A 17,174-nucleotide genomic window follows, 5' to 3' on the forward strand; every position below is an offset into this window, starting at 1 on the left:
ACAAACTGTTATTATCACCTGAATCACTACTGTGCCCCAGGGTCAAATGCCCCTTGGTCCCCTCTCAGAGCAGATATGGACAAACCCACTGGAAGAAACCCTCTCTGCTGGCTCTGCCTGCTGGGCACAAAGCACGCCTGGCTCTGAGCAGCTTGGCACAAACAGAACAAGCCAAATGAAAGGCCACATTTAGGAAATAAAATCATGCATAAATTCCCAGGCATCTCACTGAAAATCATCCTCAGATGGATGTGGCTGACTCTTGGCCACATTCAGCACTTGCAGCTTGGGTCAAGCTGAGAAACCCTGCACCCCTGGGTGCCCAGGCAGAGCAGAAAGGAGCAGGGCTGTGTCTGCTGCAGCATCAGAGCAGTTTGTGTGCAAGGGTGCAATCGCTTTGTCCCAGGAATGCAAACTTCTTGTGGATAGGAAATTCCTGGAATTCATGCTCTTATGATGCAAGGAGGAATGTGCCTTTAAAAATTCTCACAGTCACTTTATTTTCATAGCCTGGCAAGGAGCTTCATACGCTAATCGGGGAGGGAAGCACAGCACACCTTTAAATGAATATGGATAATATTTTTCTATTACCCTGATGATTATCACCTAAATTGGCTTATAAAATGCTTAACATTTTATCCTGGTAGTGTTTTAACATTGGAGAATTTTTTTCCACCAGGGCCAAGCGAAGGATGACCTGGCAGCAAAGCAGTTGGTACCAGAGATTGGTGGGTCACGGTGGAGCTGCTGGATGACACCAATCCCAGACCTCATCCCAGCACTTGTGTGCAAGCTGAAGAATTTGACAGCAGGCCTAGAGCTTTATCAGAAGGTGGCTCACAGCTGGTGCTTGTTCCTGACCCCGTTGTATGATGTGTCCCCTCGTGGGACCCCATCAGCTGCCCATAACAACGGGTCCAAAGGCAGATGCCACATCTTCGTACCAAGGTAAGTGAAAAGGACACCACAGCTGCTCAGCTGCACAGAGTCATGGCACACGGGACAGGGGTATTTTATTTATCATCAGGGCATCCTTTGCCAGTCAGCTCCTATAAACCTTACAGTGACACAAGATTTTTACTGGCAGGCAAAATAGTTAGGTGTATACACAGTTCTCGGGGGAATAATGTGATTTCTTGTTCTTTTTACCAGCATTGTTTAACCAGGTCTGACAAATGTGTTTCTGAGAGAATGGAGTGCAGCTGGGTTGAGCAGAAGTGCTCGCCTGAGCAGGCACCTGCATCGTGCACTGGCTGGGAGTGCATCCCCGCCTGCAGATGCTGCTGCCTCCCAGGATTTCCTACAAAGTGTCTAAAAATCACCAGTCTGTGTTAGGGTTAAATGACATCTTGCTCATCTGAGATTTCTTTCTGTAACTGGCACAGAGAGCAAGAAGGAGAGAGAAAACCTGAATAATTGAAAGGGGAGGATGGAGGGAATTTTTTTTTTTTTTTAAGAAAAGATCAGTTCTCAGTTGGCAAGAGGAAATCCTACCATGGATATAGGGAGATAATACTGAGCTGCTATTATACCACTGCATCCCTCTGAGGAAAAAGTTATCTCTCAATGGATCCGAAAGGATGTTTTAAGTGAATCTGTAAATGAACTAGTCTGGGGACATGAACAAAATATGTGTGTTTTCCAGTCTCTGAATATAAACAAACAAAGCATAAATATTCAGAAATTACTCCAGTTAGTCCTCTCAAAGACTCTTTGAGCAATGAGATAAATAATGTGGATGTTTGCAGTTCAGAGCAGATGATCTCTGTGGGGGAAAAGGCAGGAGAGGAAGGAGCTGTACTCCTCCTGTCCCAATCTTTGGTGATTTACTCACCCATCACAGCAGCCCAGCACAGAGCGGTGTCCACACCACATAAAGCTCATTGCTAACATACGACACACATAATGGACCTGCTTGGAAGTCTTCACTTGAGGATTTATGAAGAACAATCTAATTATTCAACTCAGTGCTGCTCACTACCATTATTGCTCCTATTTAAAGCCTCCATGGAACAGGCCGTTTGTCTCAGGGGACAGACCTTGTCATAGTGGTTTTCATTGATAGAAATACACTCCTCAGTTTTGATAGCAGCCCAGCTAATCCTGGAGAGACTTGGTAAACATATCTCACACTTGATAGGCCCAAGGAATTAGGCCTTGACAGCCCCGATTTTCCAGGAACAGAAAAATGGGGTTGCTTTACCAATAAACTCTAATTAAAGAGGAGCAAAGACCGACCCAAAGCCTCTGTTTGCTGCAACAGCACAAGGGCTCTGTGGCTTCCTCCTGCCTGTAATTGCTTCAGCATCCCAAAGGAGGGAGGGGGGTTGTCAGCATCCCCCCCATCAAACAGAGGTTGTTCTGTTATTTATAACCCTGGGATATGTAACAGACGAGAGGAGTCACCTTGGCTAAGCAAGTCTCTCCTGTAGCCTAACCTTGGGTGAGCAGCAGCAAGAAGAGCGCGTGCAGAGGTGCCAGTGTGGCAGGAGGCAAAGGGAGGTGCAGCCAGAATTGCCATTCAGCTCCAACCACATGGCAATGCCTCAGCAGTCCCTCATCTTCACTGGCAACAGTTTTCCTTTTTTAAAAATTTGCCTGAATATTTATTGGTTCTATCTGTATGCAGAATAATAGGAAAACATCCTTTGTTCCACCTCTCCTACCAAGAGCTAGTGAAGGTTTGCATTTTCCCTGTAAATTATTTAAAAGTTGGGGTAATTAACATTTCCTAAAAAACAACTGGGGACTCACCAAATTCCTGTCACTGGCTGCTGGTACCCAGTCACACACTGCCTGTAACCAAAGAGATGCTGAAAGATAAGAGTGTGTGGCTCTTATCATCAGACATCCCTAAATGAACAAATTTTCAGCCCTTCACATTACAAACAAATGCTGTCCTGAGTGCGCCCCTCTGCTTTGCACAGGCTGAGCAATGCCAGCACATCCTCCAGGATTTAAGGCTGTGATATTCAGGGGGGGCCTCAGGGAACAACTGTTCAGGTTTTTAAAGGTATTTAGATACCAAACTCCCATTGATTTTGAGACTGGCTACATGTGTGGAAACCTTGCTATTGCTTTGCTGTTTTATCTTTGCTCAAGGCAGTGCTAAGAATGATAGATGTGCCATAATTAAAAATATACATGGAAAGCTCAACCCACATATATCTAGTCTTCTTTTTCTCTCTTCTACCTAGGAAGTCCAGACCTCTTGCCTCAGTGTCAAAACTGGATCATCTCTTTCCCTTGGATAAATTAGCTACTTTTTTCCAACATTCACACCACTTTTTGAGGTTCCTGATCTGAACCTAATCCCTAAATTTTTGTCTTCTGAGTATGGGACTTGAATCCCACTCTGCTGAGGCTTTCTCTGCAGCTTCATTTTTGCTTTTATCTCTTCCAGTTTTTGAAGGCTAAATGAGCAAAACCTGCTCAGAGCCCAACACCAGCCTTGGCAGGTAGCTCAGAGGTGCCTGCATGGTTTACACAACAGTGGGGGGCACTCGGCTCCTCAAAACTTTATTTTTGAGGGCATAATCACAAAAGCAATGACTTTCTGGCAACTCCTGAACATAAAGGCTAAAAGCAGGGGTTTTTCCTGCAGACAGGATAGATGCTTGCAAAGGGTTTTGACCTACTTTTCTTTACCCATAATGCAGATCCCAAATGCTTTGGCTACTCATGGCCAGCATTCAAGTGCTAAATATTGCTGTATGCTCCCACACATATGCTGTGGCCTGAGACAGAGCAGGAAAATTGTGGTACAAAAGTAATAATCTGGATTCTAATTGTTGACAGGCACATGAATATTTGAACTGGAGAAGGTCCTTTCTCATGCTGAATATGGTAAAATGGTACAGGAGCTTTCTTCCTCTGAGGGTTAGAAAGACTCAGTTTGAACAGAAACTTGTAGGCAAGGCAGCATCCCTGAGGAATGTTTTATAAGGGATGAAATGGGCCTGATTCTGCCCTGCCATCAGAGTGACACCAGCATGTGCTTCAGTAATTTTTTATGTGCATCATTGTTAAGGAAAGGCTCGGAGCTGTGTTTCTGTGCTTCTGTGGTTTTAGTTATTTGTGGAAAACGTGTGATGAGATCCACAACCAGCCACCAGTTAAGGCCATTTCCATCCTGGAGCTGATACCCAAAAGTACTCAGTGCCTGAGGAACAGTCAGGTGGGACCCTCTGCAGGGAAGGGAGCAGAAAAACTGTGATGGTTATAACACAACACACTTGTGATGTCATTTGTTGATTATCTAAAGATTAAGCACCAAGTCCACTTGCAGTCAACAAGAAGAACAAACTACCTGAAAAGGGTAACTCATCCACCCAAAGGTGGAGGGATCCTGGATGACTTGGATGCAGGAGATTGCTGATTTCTGAACAGGTCTCAAGCAGAGTGCCCAAGCTATGCCAGAATCCACCCTGATCCTACTCATGTATAAATTACTGGGAGCTCATGCAGTTGCTGAAATAACGTGAGTTGACTGTAAACATTGCAAGTAGAAATCAGTGATTTCTTTTTAAACCACTCTGCATGGAAACAAGATGAATACACGCCAAAAACCCATGTGGCTCTGTGATAGATCACACTGTATCACAGCTAGGAAGAAAAGGCTCGTTCCTGGCTTCAGCACAGATGCTTGCTGCTGAAGGTAGTAAAAGTCCAGCTAAAGTTATTTTACTAGCTTGTAAGTAACAGCCCTCCCAGATCATAAATTACTTTTCTATAGGCATTTACTGTTCAGGGTAAGATGAACAACTCTAAAAAGTAGCCTGATGATGCTGTCCAAATGAATTTCATTGCAGGATGAGGATTGTGGGATTTATGCTGTGGCTTTGTTCTGTACTCCCACGTTCCTGACAGGTTAAATCACCAAAGTAGCCAACTGGCCAGAGCCTGCTCCAGCCTGCTCTGGTGAGCAAGGCGGTGTAGTGAACTATAATGGGAATTCTAGATCCCAAACACTCAATGGTTGAACATGGCAAAGCTTGGGCTGCTCTTTAGGACACCATTTTCTCAGGGCTCATCATGTTCTTGGATTGTGAAACAGCTTAGCTGGAACCAGCAAAGACATGAACTGGCAGAGCTTGGACCTGGGAGATGGAGAAAGCAGCCCTGGCTCCTTCAAACAAAACTCTTGCATGAAACCCCCTTCTTTTAATGAGCAGGGCACAGCAAACCCCAAACAGCCTCCCAAACAGGGAGAAAGGGAAGGGAAGGGAAGGGAAGGGAAGGGAAGGGAAGGGAAGGGAAGGGAAGGGAAGGGAAGGGAAGGGAAGGGAAGGGAAGGGAAGGGAAGGGAAGGGAAGGGAAGGGAAGGGAAGGGAAGGGAAGGGAAGGGAAGGGAAGGGAAGGGAAGGGAAGGGAAGGGAAGGGAAGGGAAGGGAAGGGAAGGGAAGGGAAGGGAAGGGAAGGGAAGGGAAGGGAAGGGAAGGAGCAGTAGATTATTTCCCTCCCTTCCAAGGAACAAATTCCCCATTTTCCTTTGCCTTCCCCAAACACCTGCACACACAGAGTGACACTGACATTCTCTTACCCTTCAAGCATCCCCACCCCAAGCACGGGTGGGTACCCTGGGCATGCTGCCCTTTCACCTGGAGTGGTGGGGTCTGGTGGAGTTAACAACAGAGGCCAAAACAAATCCCACTGCACACAGTAGATTTCAGTGGAAGAAACTCTTGTAGTGAAGAGTATTTTGATAGTGAGACACAAATATGTGAAGCCTTCCCTTGGGGGAAAAAAAAAATTAGCTTCATTGCGTCCTCCAGCCTGCCTAAATCTTTTGGCACATTTCTGAATATTGCTGTGCTAATGAGGTAAGGAGCAGCTGACATCCAAATTAATTCCAGCAAGAAGTTCCAGTTTACTTTAAAGTCATTGACTCTCTTAGGAGGAGGTCAAGGCAAAGTTATTTGGTCGTGGTTTTTCTTTTGCTTCCTGTTTTAAGTTACCAAGTTCTTGTACTGTCAAAAAAAACTGCTGACTTCTACCCCTCAGGTGTCTGGGCTAAAGTGGAAAATGAGCTGCTCTTTCTTTCCCCTCCTCCTCTCTCTGTCTTCCTCTCTCTGTGTGTTCCTTTGGGGTTGTCTGAGGGACAGGTACACAGCAAACAGCCCCCAGAACATCCTTAAGGGACAGAAAATACAGATTTTACAGACTTTAAAATACAGTTGGGAAAGAAATTGGCCCTTTTAAGGCTTCCCTGAATACAATAAGAGTACAAGCACCCCAAATAACACAGAGCCAGCTCTGGAGATGGACCTGGAGACCAGAGATGGACACTGGAACCTTCAGACCTCAGCCAGGTGGGATTTCTCACTGTCCAAGTTTTGATAGTGTTAAGATCTGACAAATTACTTTGATTTATTGTGACTACAGCCATACCAGAGACTCAGATGAAATTTGGGTTCACATTTTTACAAGCTTGAAAATGTGGATTACTTTTTTTCTTGAGTCATAAGTTTTTGAATGACTGTCTAAGACTCACTGAAAAGTCAGTGCAGAATAACTCCCCATAATAAGTTAAAGCCTCTCCTGACCTCACTACTAAAGTATTTGAGGCACTAAATTAAACAAGGCATAAGAGAAGAAAAAAAAAAAAGGTTCTGTGGACATGCTACAGCATCTCTTTATCTTCACAGCCTGAAGAGGGTGGAGCACAATTAGCTCATCTGTGAGAAATTTGGGCAGGCAAGAAGCTTCAATCAGTGTTACATTCAGCTCCAGACCAGGATCCTACTGTCCCATGCATGGCAGCTTAGAAAGCATCAGCTGAGCAGGGGAGCTCATTGCTGCAGGATGCTGTGGTGGCCAGAGAAATGAGTGGGATCCAGAAGGGATAAGGACACATGGAGAATAGATGCCAACAGATGCCCCAGTGGTGATCAGGTTCAAATCCCCTGGTGGATGATCAGGTTCAAATCAACCTCAGCACTGATGACTTCCTGAACAAGGAGCAGGTAGCACAGGGACCTGTCACAGCTGCAATGCCCCGTTCTTCAAACTTTTTCCTATATTGAACATCAGAGGGAAAATATACAGAGCCACACAGATTTTGCACAAGGACAGGTTTCAGCTGCCTGCAAGTCTGTCTCTCCAAGAAGTGGCACTGCTCCTGAATGACTCCCTCACCCTCTGCTAGAATGGGGTGAAGCTTTCAGCTTTGGTGTAGGTTCATGGCAAGCCTCAGGATGCATTCTCACCCAAAATGGGTTTTTTGAGGAATGGAAGCAGAAAGAGATATTCCCAGGCAGCTGGATGCGAGAGTATTTCGATATCCGCTCATCCAAGCTTTAATCTCTAAATTGCAAAAACATTAACATTATTGATTGATCACACATCAATCCAACAGGAAATTTAATTAAATTAAAATGTGTCACTGAGCAGTCCTCACACTGTCACGTATAAATCTTTGGAAATAAGTAGACAAAGACAGAAGCGATTGATACCATGCTCCCAGTTCAATTTATCCCCCACCATTTTATTTTCCCACTGATCCCCAGTGTGCTCACAGACCCACAGGGGCACAGCCTCATCTGCAGGGTGTCCATCTGAGGCACTGCAGCACCAGAGCCCTCCACGTCCACTGCATGTGGGTATTTACAGCTGAATAGGCTCAAACCAGACGGCTCTGGGGAAACAACCTTATTTCAAGGCACTGTTATGGGGCTGCCCTTAACTCAGCACTGCTCCTCCTTGCAACAGATTTGTCTCCATAGGTAGGAGGGTCCCAGAAAAGGCTGAGAGGTCCCTTACATTAAATAATTTATTCCTGGGCTGAGCATTTTGCAGCATCCAGCAGTGCCAGAGTCCCCACCAAAGCACAGGCATGTGTGGGTAATAGCAAGGTGCTGAAATGGATGATTAAAAAAAAAACTCTGTACCACAACTTCTTTGGAGTACTATAAATCATTACAGCTGACTGAATAACACAAAAAGAGATTAAGAAATATTTTCTCCAATTCATTTCTGAACAGCAGTGGGTTTGGTTTGCTGTCACTTATGACAGGATGATATTTACTGTAATTTATTATTACCATTGCTGCTATTCCAGCGGCCACTGGCTATTCATGAGAAAGTTTAAGAAGCCAGGAAGTTCATATAGTTGGGATTTTTTTTTTTTGCTGAAGTGTTTTTTCTACCTGCCAGGGTGTTGTTTTTTCCCCAACATCTGTTATTCTCCTTCCCAAGTGCCAGTGTCCTGAGGGGAAACCAAGGGCCCGCACGTGACTGCGCTCACGCACTGGGGGACGGAGAAGAGCAGAAGGGAGGGAGTCAGCAAATGGTGCTGGGTGAGATGTCTTTGCTTTCAATGGAGCGTGGGGAAGGAAGGAAGGGAAATCCAAATCAGTATTTACAAGCATAAAAATCCAGCACTAAGCATTTTGCAGAGAGAAGGAAAACAAACATTGGGTTACCCAGGTGAGTGGTACCCACCACGCTCACCATGGAGTGTACAGACTCCCGTCGATTCTCTGCCTCTCTGTCTGTCCAGCACCAAGCTGCATGTGAGTGGTGCTGCCTTCAGAAAACACTTGAATTATTTCATGGTTTACTTTCTCTAATCTTACCAAATCCAATTCCATTTCTTGAGAGCCGTCCTCAAAACAAATACTGAGGTAATACCAATTGGCTTGTGACTAGATGTGAAAATAGAGCTGTCTCAGCATGGAGTCCCACAGACAGGGCACAGATTTTTGCTGTCTCCACCTCCCACTTGCAGCACAAGTACAATTTTCATGCCTCTGTCAGAAGTGCCAACCTGGGGAAGTTGCAATGAGCAAGCAAGGAAAGGAGTGATGAATTAACTTGACAACAGGACTTGCTGCTGATAAATCTCTTTAGAATTTGATCCATAAAGGTTTGCTTCTCTGTGGTCCATGATAGGGGTGGCAGTTTCTGGGGTCTCCAGCAGCACTTGGTGTGTGTTTCAGCTCAGATGCATATATGCTTTGCAAAGGAAAATCCCCACAGCACAGAACAGACAAAGTGAGCTCAGCTGCATGGGGAAATGGATCTGGAACTGCATTTAGAGGCAGTGATTTATATATAAATTATAAAGTGTGTCAATTCCAGACACCCATTTATATAGAGTTTGTCAGATCCAGCTCTGGAACGTGTTTTGCCTGCAGAAACCATCGGGAAAACCTAAGAGGCTGCTTTAAACCCTGGCGTGTGAAAGGCCCCAAACCAGGATTTAATGGATTAGTAAGGCTGAAAAGGACCATCACAGTCATCTGGTTTTGCTTCCTATGTAACACAGCTGAAGAACTTCACCCACTCATTTCAGCATCAAAGCCATAACTTGTGCTGAAGCTATTGCATAGCTTTAGAAAGACACTCACTCTTGATTTAGAGACTGAAAGCAATGCTCAATCCACCACATTCCTAAGCCAAATGTTCCAGCCATTAACTACTCTTGCTATTAAAAAGGCACACATTCTGGGCAATTTTATCTAGCACCAGCTTCATATAGTCAGATCTTGCTCCATCCTTCCTTGCTGCATTAAAGAGCAGGCTACAGTCAGGTTTAAGTTGTGTGGGCTGTCCTGTGAAACACTGCATATTTTCTCAGTCTTGGAAATACACTACCTGAGAAGATTTATGAATGCACCAATTAATTAACAATATAATTTGCAAGAGAAGAACCAGAAAAATCCCCTTTCTTCTGATAAAAACTTCTGCGCATTTTTGTGTGTATATCTGTGTTTTATTTTGCTTTTAATCTAATGACTCTGAGATGATATGGACAAAGAGACACAGGTAAGTATGTGTCACACAGATCTCTCCCCCAGAACATTAGTAGAGGCATAATTCTGTGCATCAAAGCACAGTCTGTGTCACATCCAGCACAGACACTGAACAATGTCCCTTTAGAAAGGGCAGAGGGTGAGAGTAGCTTTATGACACTATTGATTTATTCTGTGCCTGCAGTTAAAAACTATACCCAGACAGACAATAAAAATAACTGCTCTAACCATATAACAGCTTCCTGCTACTAAAATGGATTTTACACTTAAAGGCATGGAGGGCTTTTCTTTTTTTCCTTAAGTCTCAATTATGACATTTTTCTGAATAAATGAAAATGAGAAATTGTCAGAACTGGTTTAATTCTGATGTTGTGCTTTTTTTTCTGCTTGCCTCTGTATTTAAAAAGGCCAGGATTATTTTCCCATTGCAAAGTTGTGTTGTAAGTGCACTAGTAGGCACAGTAACCTGGCATTAATCAGGCCAGATAATTTGGTGCACAACTTCTACAAGAAGAAATGGGCAATGGTAGTTTGGAATGGATGTATCATAAGAAATAAAATTGATTATGGCCTGTATGGTCAACAGGATGAGCTAGGATTGAGGTTGTGACCTTAGATTTGAATGATAAAATAATATCTGGAGCAGCAGAATCATCTCCTAGAAGACCTATTTTCACCCCAAGGACTCCATAGCTTTGTACACTGAGATTTGGGCAAGCAGCAAGTGTTTTGCTAAACACCACTGGTGTCTTAAGCAGGTTCCTAACAGGCTTCTATTGTAATTAGCCAGTTTCCATGATAATAGGGAAGGAATTTAAAAATGGAAGCCCTGGACTGTGTGGACATGAATGGATCAATGAAATGTTTTAAGACCATATAAGCCTCCCTTGAGGTCTTTATCAAGATCCCTGAAACTGCTGAAAGAAATGAAGATGGCAGCACAACGGGTCTGTGAGTTGGCACCAGAGGCAGATGCACAGGTCCTGTCTCTCTAGGACAGTTTTGGCTGGAGAATTATTGATCTGAAACGTGGGCTTTTTTCAGATTTTTGTCAGCAGGGCCAGTTCTCTGCTTCATTTTATCAGTCCACAAAGCAGAACCCATAGGCACAAAACACAGACTGTGAGGTGACACAAATGAAGGCCCAGAATAGAAGGGAAAATCCCAAACTATAGGAAAGCCAGTGTGAGACAGGATGAGGTGGTCAGGTAGAGCAAGGAGAGATGTGCACCACAGCCTGTTTCTCTGCAGAATGGAGATGAGCAGCCTGGGTGCATGACAGACAATATAAGGAAGAGAGCATTGGGCTGGAAAAAAATGCTCAGAAAAGGAAAAAAAAAAAGGAGGAGGAATCTGCTATTCAAGTGTCATTCCCTTTCCATAGGTTTTATGATCTGGGAGATACTGCCTGAACGACACATAATGTGAGATACTGTAATGTGATCTCCTGTCCCAGGAGATGCTCTCAGAAATTAGATTATTACATGAGCATGGCTTTTATAAAAGTGTGCAAACATTGTAATAAATGAACTCAAAGAGTGAGAAAATCAAGATTAGACTCTTCACATTTGGCTGGGGGATTTTTTCCACTTACTTATGCTCTGTGATAAAGCTTAGATACATTAATTACCTTGCTTTAAAATTGACTTATTGAATATGTTTGGAAGACACATTTTTGTTTTAATCTATAAAACATACAAATAGGAATGTTTACACAGAAAATGACCCTGTGGAAATTGTATACTTCCACCCTGAAGAGAGAAGATTTTTTTCAGTTTTGTTTTCACATGTCCTTTTGGTCATTCTGGAATTGGAAACTTCATTTCTTGCAGTGGAGGTCATTGTCTGCTGAAACCCTCATGGACATGACACTGAAAACAGGGGTCTGATTTCTCTGATTTTCATGTAATGGTCAACAGAAAATATCTAAGATGGGAGTTAAAATTTTCCTTTCAGCTACAGGTCCATTGTTGATCTTCACTGGATCTTCAACTCCTCTGGACAAGCCAAGATCTGGCCCTTAAATTCTTACATACAGCTCCTCCCTTACCCAGGATTTGTCACACAATTTCAAGAGCAATTTCCCAATGAATCACTCCTCTCTGTTCCTTACACCTCACTTTTATTTTTATTACTTTTTGGGAGCATGATTGTTTTACAGCTTTTCAATCATCAGCCTCTTCTGAGGGGTCCAAATGTTTAAGCAGTTTCTAACTCACGTGGTTTTAGTACTCAGCTCTCCGAGCTGTTTTTCCACACTGTGCTGTGGGACCCCTGTGCAAAGACATCATGGATGGCTCCCAAATCCCACCTGCATAGATGGCTGCTCTCCACCTCCCTCCATGCCTGCATGGCTCAGGAGCAGCTCAGACAGGACCCAGCTTTAAATGGGGGTTCATGGCCCATTGAAGGAGGTTGCACCAGAGCTTTGTCAGCCTGTGGTGAAATCTTCACCCCTCTGGCTGGGATGCCTAACTGGGAGAAGAATTTCTCTTTGAAAGCCCCAACAGTTCTGCAATGTTGGAAAAAATCTTTATGGGGGAGTGATCCCTTCTGGTGCTTTTCAAAGCCTGCTCTTCAGAGTAGCAGATATATTTATATTGGAGGTGGGTTGCTAAGTACAGTAACTACTCCACAGGAGCCAGGCACAACAAACCAGCTCCTCAGGTTTGATGCTGTGCTTGAGCACAGCTCCATGAGTGCGGATGGCTCCACAGCTCAATAATTGTGACAAAACTTGAATCCTGAGTAGGGAATTATTTAAGGTAGCTGTGGCATCTGAGGGTTTGTGCAGTGAAGATGCTCTGCAGGAGCTGGTCTCTCCCAGAAGTAATGAATAGACTGATGAGTTTTATCAGGGAAGGGAACCATTCTTGATGTCTGCTGGTACAGGTCAGAACACTGGATATGTCTTTGGTGACACAATAGATAATGAGTCATGGAATAATAATGAGTCATGGCCTAATCAAAGGGGAAAAGGCCATGTCTTACCTGGTGTGGCCCCACATTGTAGATTTACTACACTTATGCAATGTGAGCACTCCAAAAACTTGTGTCAGAACCAAATCCTAGACCTTGTCTGGTTCTGGGATTTTATGCTACATCTAAGAGCTTGTTTCAGCATCACTTTCTGGGGGATGAAGCAAATGCATTCTGCCTCATCCATTCCCCCTAAAACAGCAGTGAAAGAGAATCAGGTATGTTTCATCTTCCTGCACTTCCAGTTGAAAGTTTCATTTGAGAAAGAAACAGGCTGAACAGAAAAAATAGGAGATAAAGCTGAGAGATCTGAGTGGTTGTGGCTGTTTGTAACTTAGTGAGCTGGTCTTTGAGAAGTGCTCTGTCCACTAGCTAGATGCCAATTGCCAAGAGATGCTATCAGTTGATTAAAACATAGCCTGCCAGCTTCCTGCTTGATAAAACTAAGTACAATCTGATTGGGAATTCTCAAATCCATTACAGAATGGCTAGTTCATCACTTAAATCAGCGTACACCACTTCCCCATGAATCATCAACATACTTTGGTTATATATTTGCAGCAGCTAAACCCTGACAAAAACACTGACAGTTCATCAAAAAGGTCCCTGAGCTCCGGATCCTGGGGGTGGGAAATGGCAGGACCATGAGGGTTTCCTGTTGTTCCTTGCTCAGCTGGGTGAAGGTCATTTCCTCTCCTCTCTCACGCAGAAGAAGCTGAACCTTCAACCTTTGAAGGTGTGTCCATGAGCTCCCAGAAACAGCAGCCAGCCCATACAAGGAGCCCTCTCCTGCAGGGCCACTCTGACAAGGGTCACTCCTCAAAGAGGAGGGTTGGTCTCTACATTTGCCTTCTGGCAGGTAAATTAGTTAATCCCAGGCTGAATAGGGAAAAAAAAAAGCCATCATGAACTATTACAAATCAGTCTTACACTTTATTTCTTCTGCATGCTGTAACACAGTAAAAAAAAAATAAAACCAAAACCACCAAAAACTCAAACCCAGGGCTGCAGAGCCAGGCCAGCATTCCTGCAGAGGAAGGAAGGGGCATGCTGCCAAACCATTAAGGATAATCCACTAGCGGGTTGAAGTGTTTAAAAAAAGCCCTCTTTTGTTGGCTTTTTGGAGAGTTTTATATCTGCTGAGTTGGAGGTGAGTGCCCAACCCCAGATACGCAGGGTTTGAACATCAGCTGCAATGTATCCTTGATCATCCCATTGTGATAGATGGAAGTGTTATTCAAGGAATTGCTGTGAGACACTTGCTAGCTAAGTAACAACACTGAAATACCAGAGAGACACATCAACCCCAGTAAAACCATAAAATCTTCATTCCTTAACAGAAATAAGACCTTAAGAGGGGAAGAAACTGATGCAAAATCTGAAGAAAGTGAGAAAATGCAATAAAATTTGGAGGCCATTTATTACTTCTCAGGTAAACAGCAGATTACAGTGAAATAATGAAGCCAGAAAGATAAGTTCTAATCATAGGAATTCTCAGATAATGCCTTGATAGGTGCTGTTATCCTCCAACTCCACCACTTCTCATCCATGTCCTTTTGCACTCTCTTTCCATATCCCTCCCTTGATTTTCCTTCCACTTCTTTTTTTTTTTTTTTTTGTTATAATTAAACATTGTAAGATCTACTTGTGAAATGGATGGATAATACAACACTTTCTTGTAAAATGTCAATACATTATCTGGTGTAAAGTCAGTGTAACTCCATCTCTGGTCTCAATACATTTTATTTACAAGAAAATGCATAAGCAGAAGACAAATATCTGCTGTTTTCACAGTTTCAAAAACATAAACTATAACATACGGAGTTGTTTGTGCTCTTGCTTAAGCTACTGGGAGTCAGGGATGACTCTCCAGAGCTGAGACTGAATAGGTGAAGTAAAGCAGAGATTCACAGGCACAGTTTCCTCATTTAAATTAACACAAAGTGAGAGGACAAAGAGGCTCCCAAAATTCTGTCCTTGTGGTTCAAATTTGAATATATGTTTTTAAAGCTGGTCAAGCTACTGAAATTAAACCTCAAGTAATTAAGTTCCAGTAATTTGAGCAGAAAGTAGTCCTGGGAAAGTTAGCAGGCTGGAAACACGATGATGAAGAAGATATATTGGATTTTTTTGTGCCATTCCTATCATATCAGAAGTCCATAAAGAGAAAATTTAGGGTAAGTCAAGAGTTTTCAGTCTCTGGTGTGCAGACCCCAAAGGTCTATGGACCAAACCACACAAGCAGCTGGTTTGGTGGTGTGATGTGTTCCCACCTGAAGTTTTCAGTATCTGTTCAAGTTTTCTGTACAGGACCGTGACACTGCCCCAAAGTCTCCATCCTCAGGGGTGCTGCTGCCTTCTTCTCAAACTCACGTGGCTTTGCTCTCTGCTCCTTACACCCATCAGCAGTCCTGGCTTACCTCCTGCTGCTGCAGAAACTTTTGGCCTCCTCATGGTGCAGATCTATAAGCAGTGTGATCTCCTCTGCATCCAGGCATCACCACTCCGGGTCTTCTGGGAGACTAAGGTTGGAAATTGGAAAAGGGATCACAAAAAGTGATAAAAGTAGAAGTAAAAAAGATCAGCAGCAAGGAGGAACAGCTACAGAAGACCAGGCAGCTACTAAACAAAAAGGAAAATGAGCCAGGAGAAGCCTTGGTGGAAGAAAGAGAAATAGTAGTTCAAGAGCTGCCAGTCACCAGCAAAAAGAGTGCCACATAAAGCAGATGACCCTTCCTAAAGCACAAGCCCCACTCCAGGCTGGTATTGGAGCTCTGGGAAGTTTGACATCCTTCCTCTTGCAAAGCAGGGTGACAGACACCCTGAAGGACTTTGTGGTGGTGTGGCTGCCCCCTGGATCAGAGCAGTGTGTCCCACCAAGCCCTGGCTTGCTTTTGGAGAGAACTCCCCACTGGCTCTCCTCTGGAAGCAATATGTGTGCATTGAAGCTGCTCTGCAGCTGGACCAGTGCCCAAATGGAGACAGCCAAGAGATTACTGCAAAACTCCAAAAGGGAGACACAAGTGTAGCAGAGCTGAAGCATAACCCAAGAGAAATAAGGCTACTGTCAGTTGCCTTAAATTCACTCAATATAACTGAGGGTAAACTTTTGGGGATTTAGAACATAAAAACGTTGAAAACAGAATTTTTTTGTAACATGCTGCTATTTTACATCATATTGTACCTTCAACATTTGCACAGACTTCAGCTAACATCAGTGTGATCTGTACTTAACAAACAGTGAAACAGTGTGCCCAATGATGACTGAATTACTCAGGAGGAACTACAATTGATAAGACAATGATTTATGAACCTATTGTTTTCTAGGTTCTTGTAAATAATCCTAATTGGTGTTAATCATCCACCCTCTGCTTTGTGTTATCACCAAGCAAAGTACACTTCCTAAAGAAGCTATTTAGGGCCATAATCCTTCTGAAAGGCAAGACAGCTATTGACTTCCACAGGACCTGCACTGAGGTGCTCAACCAGGGAAAACAACTCTGGAATATGAGCAAAACACATCATACTGTCTTTCCATGCTTGCACTGAGATTTTTCAATAAACTCCCCGTAAGTTCAGTGTGTCCCAGTAATCCCTTCCACGTGGGCTTCATGCAGTGGCTCTCCAGCCTTTCTCCCAGCTCAGAAATGCACCACACAGGAGGTCCATTTGCTGATGTTTATTTACTGCCAGTGTGCATCTCCTGCCTGCACCCCCTTGGCATGGGTTGCCTGTGTCAAACCTGACAAAGGCTGCTTTGGAAGAGCAGACACCTGCACCAGGACCTGGTGTTTTTCTATCTCTGATTTTATTGTTGTGCCTGAAAAAGTGCTTTGATCTTTTGGTGCTTCACTGTTTGTCATTCCATGCCCTTGTCACGAGGGAGCCGTGGCACTCAAGGCCCCCTTCCCTGCTGGTTTTAGGTGTAAGGTTTGGTGGGCTCAGTTCTAGCATACAGATGAGCTTGCTTGTCTTTAACAGGTCTGCACTTTAAATAACACTTAAACAGCATTCTAGAGGGTGCAGTCACACACTGCTTGCTTATGGAAACTACAAGGAAACCAGACAGCTTTTCAATTTGTGTATCAAAGAGAAGGAGATTTACACATAAAAGGGTGAATTATTTTGATTTGTAGTTTTCAAGCCACTATACATTCTCCAACACAAGTGCTCCCTTGTCTCTGCTTTCTGATAGTTCGTATCAGGTTCAGTGGCCTAGATTTTCAAAAGTGGCAGGTCTGGAGGCCAATATTCCTCAGTGCCAGTTCAAGGTGCCTTAAAGAAACTAGATATTGTTAAGATGCTCTGTATCTTTGGCAAATAGGGCCATTTTAGCACCTCTCAAACTTGACACCCCAAGGTGACAGTGTGAACAATCCCCAGGGGTGGGCTGGCCTGAGGAATAAAGCTTTCCCCCACCACACCATCCCTTCCACTGAC

General features: G+C 43.8%; 1 protein-coding gene and 1 long non-coding RNA gene across 4 annotated transcripts in view; one reads left to right on the top strand and one right to left on the bottom strand.

Annotated features, from left to right (window-relative positions):
* Positions 1–17,174, bottom strand: part of MAF (MAF bZIP transcription factor) — a 185,950-nt gene that overhangs the window by 108,771 nt on the left and 60,005 nt on the right. For 2 of the 3 annotated variants that reach the window (XR_011003438.1, XM_068203082.1), the window contains one exon: positions 14,333–15,256. The exons of the other annotated variant lie outside the window; for it this stretch is intronic. The gene's annotated coding sequence lies outside the window, so the exon portion shown is untranslated. Of the gene's footprint in view, positions 1–14,332; positions 15,257–17,174 lie in introns of those variants that run through there. 3 annotated transcript variants of the gene reach the window in all.
* LOC137481362 (uncharacterized) lies at positions 9–13,613 on the top strand. The gene is made up of 3 exons (XR_011003441.1): positions 9–948; positions 8,155–8,297; positions 13,444–13,613. It is a non-coding gene; the product is annotated as an uncharacterized lncRNA (long non-coding RNA).

This window comes from Anomalospiza imberbis, chromosome 12 (genome assembly GCF_031753505.1).
Source record: "Anomalospiza imberbis isolate Cuckoo-Finch-1a 21T00152 chromosome 12, ASM3175350v1, whole genome shotgun sequence".
In the NCBI taxonomy this organism is placed as follows: Eukaryota; Metazoa; Chordata; class Aves; order Passeriformes; family Viduidae; genus Anomalospiza; species Anomalospiza imberbis.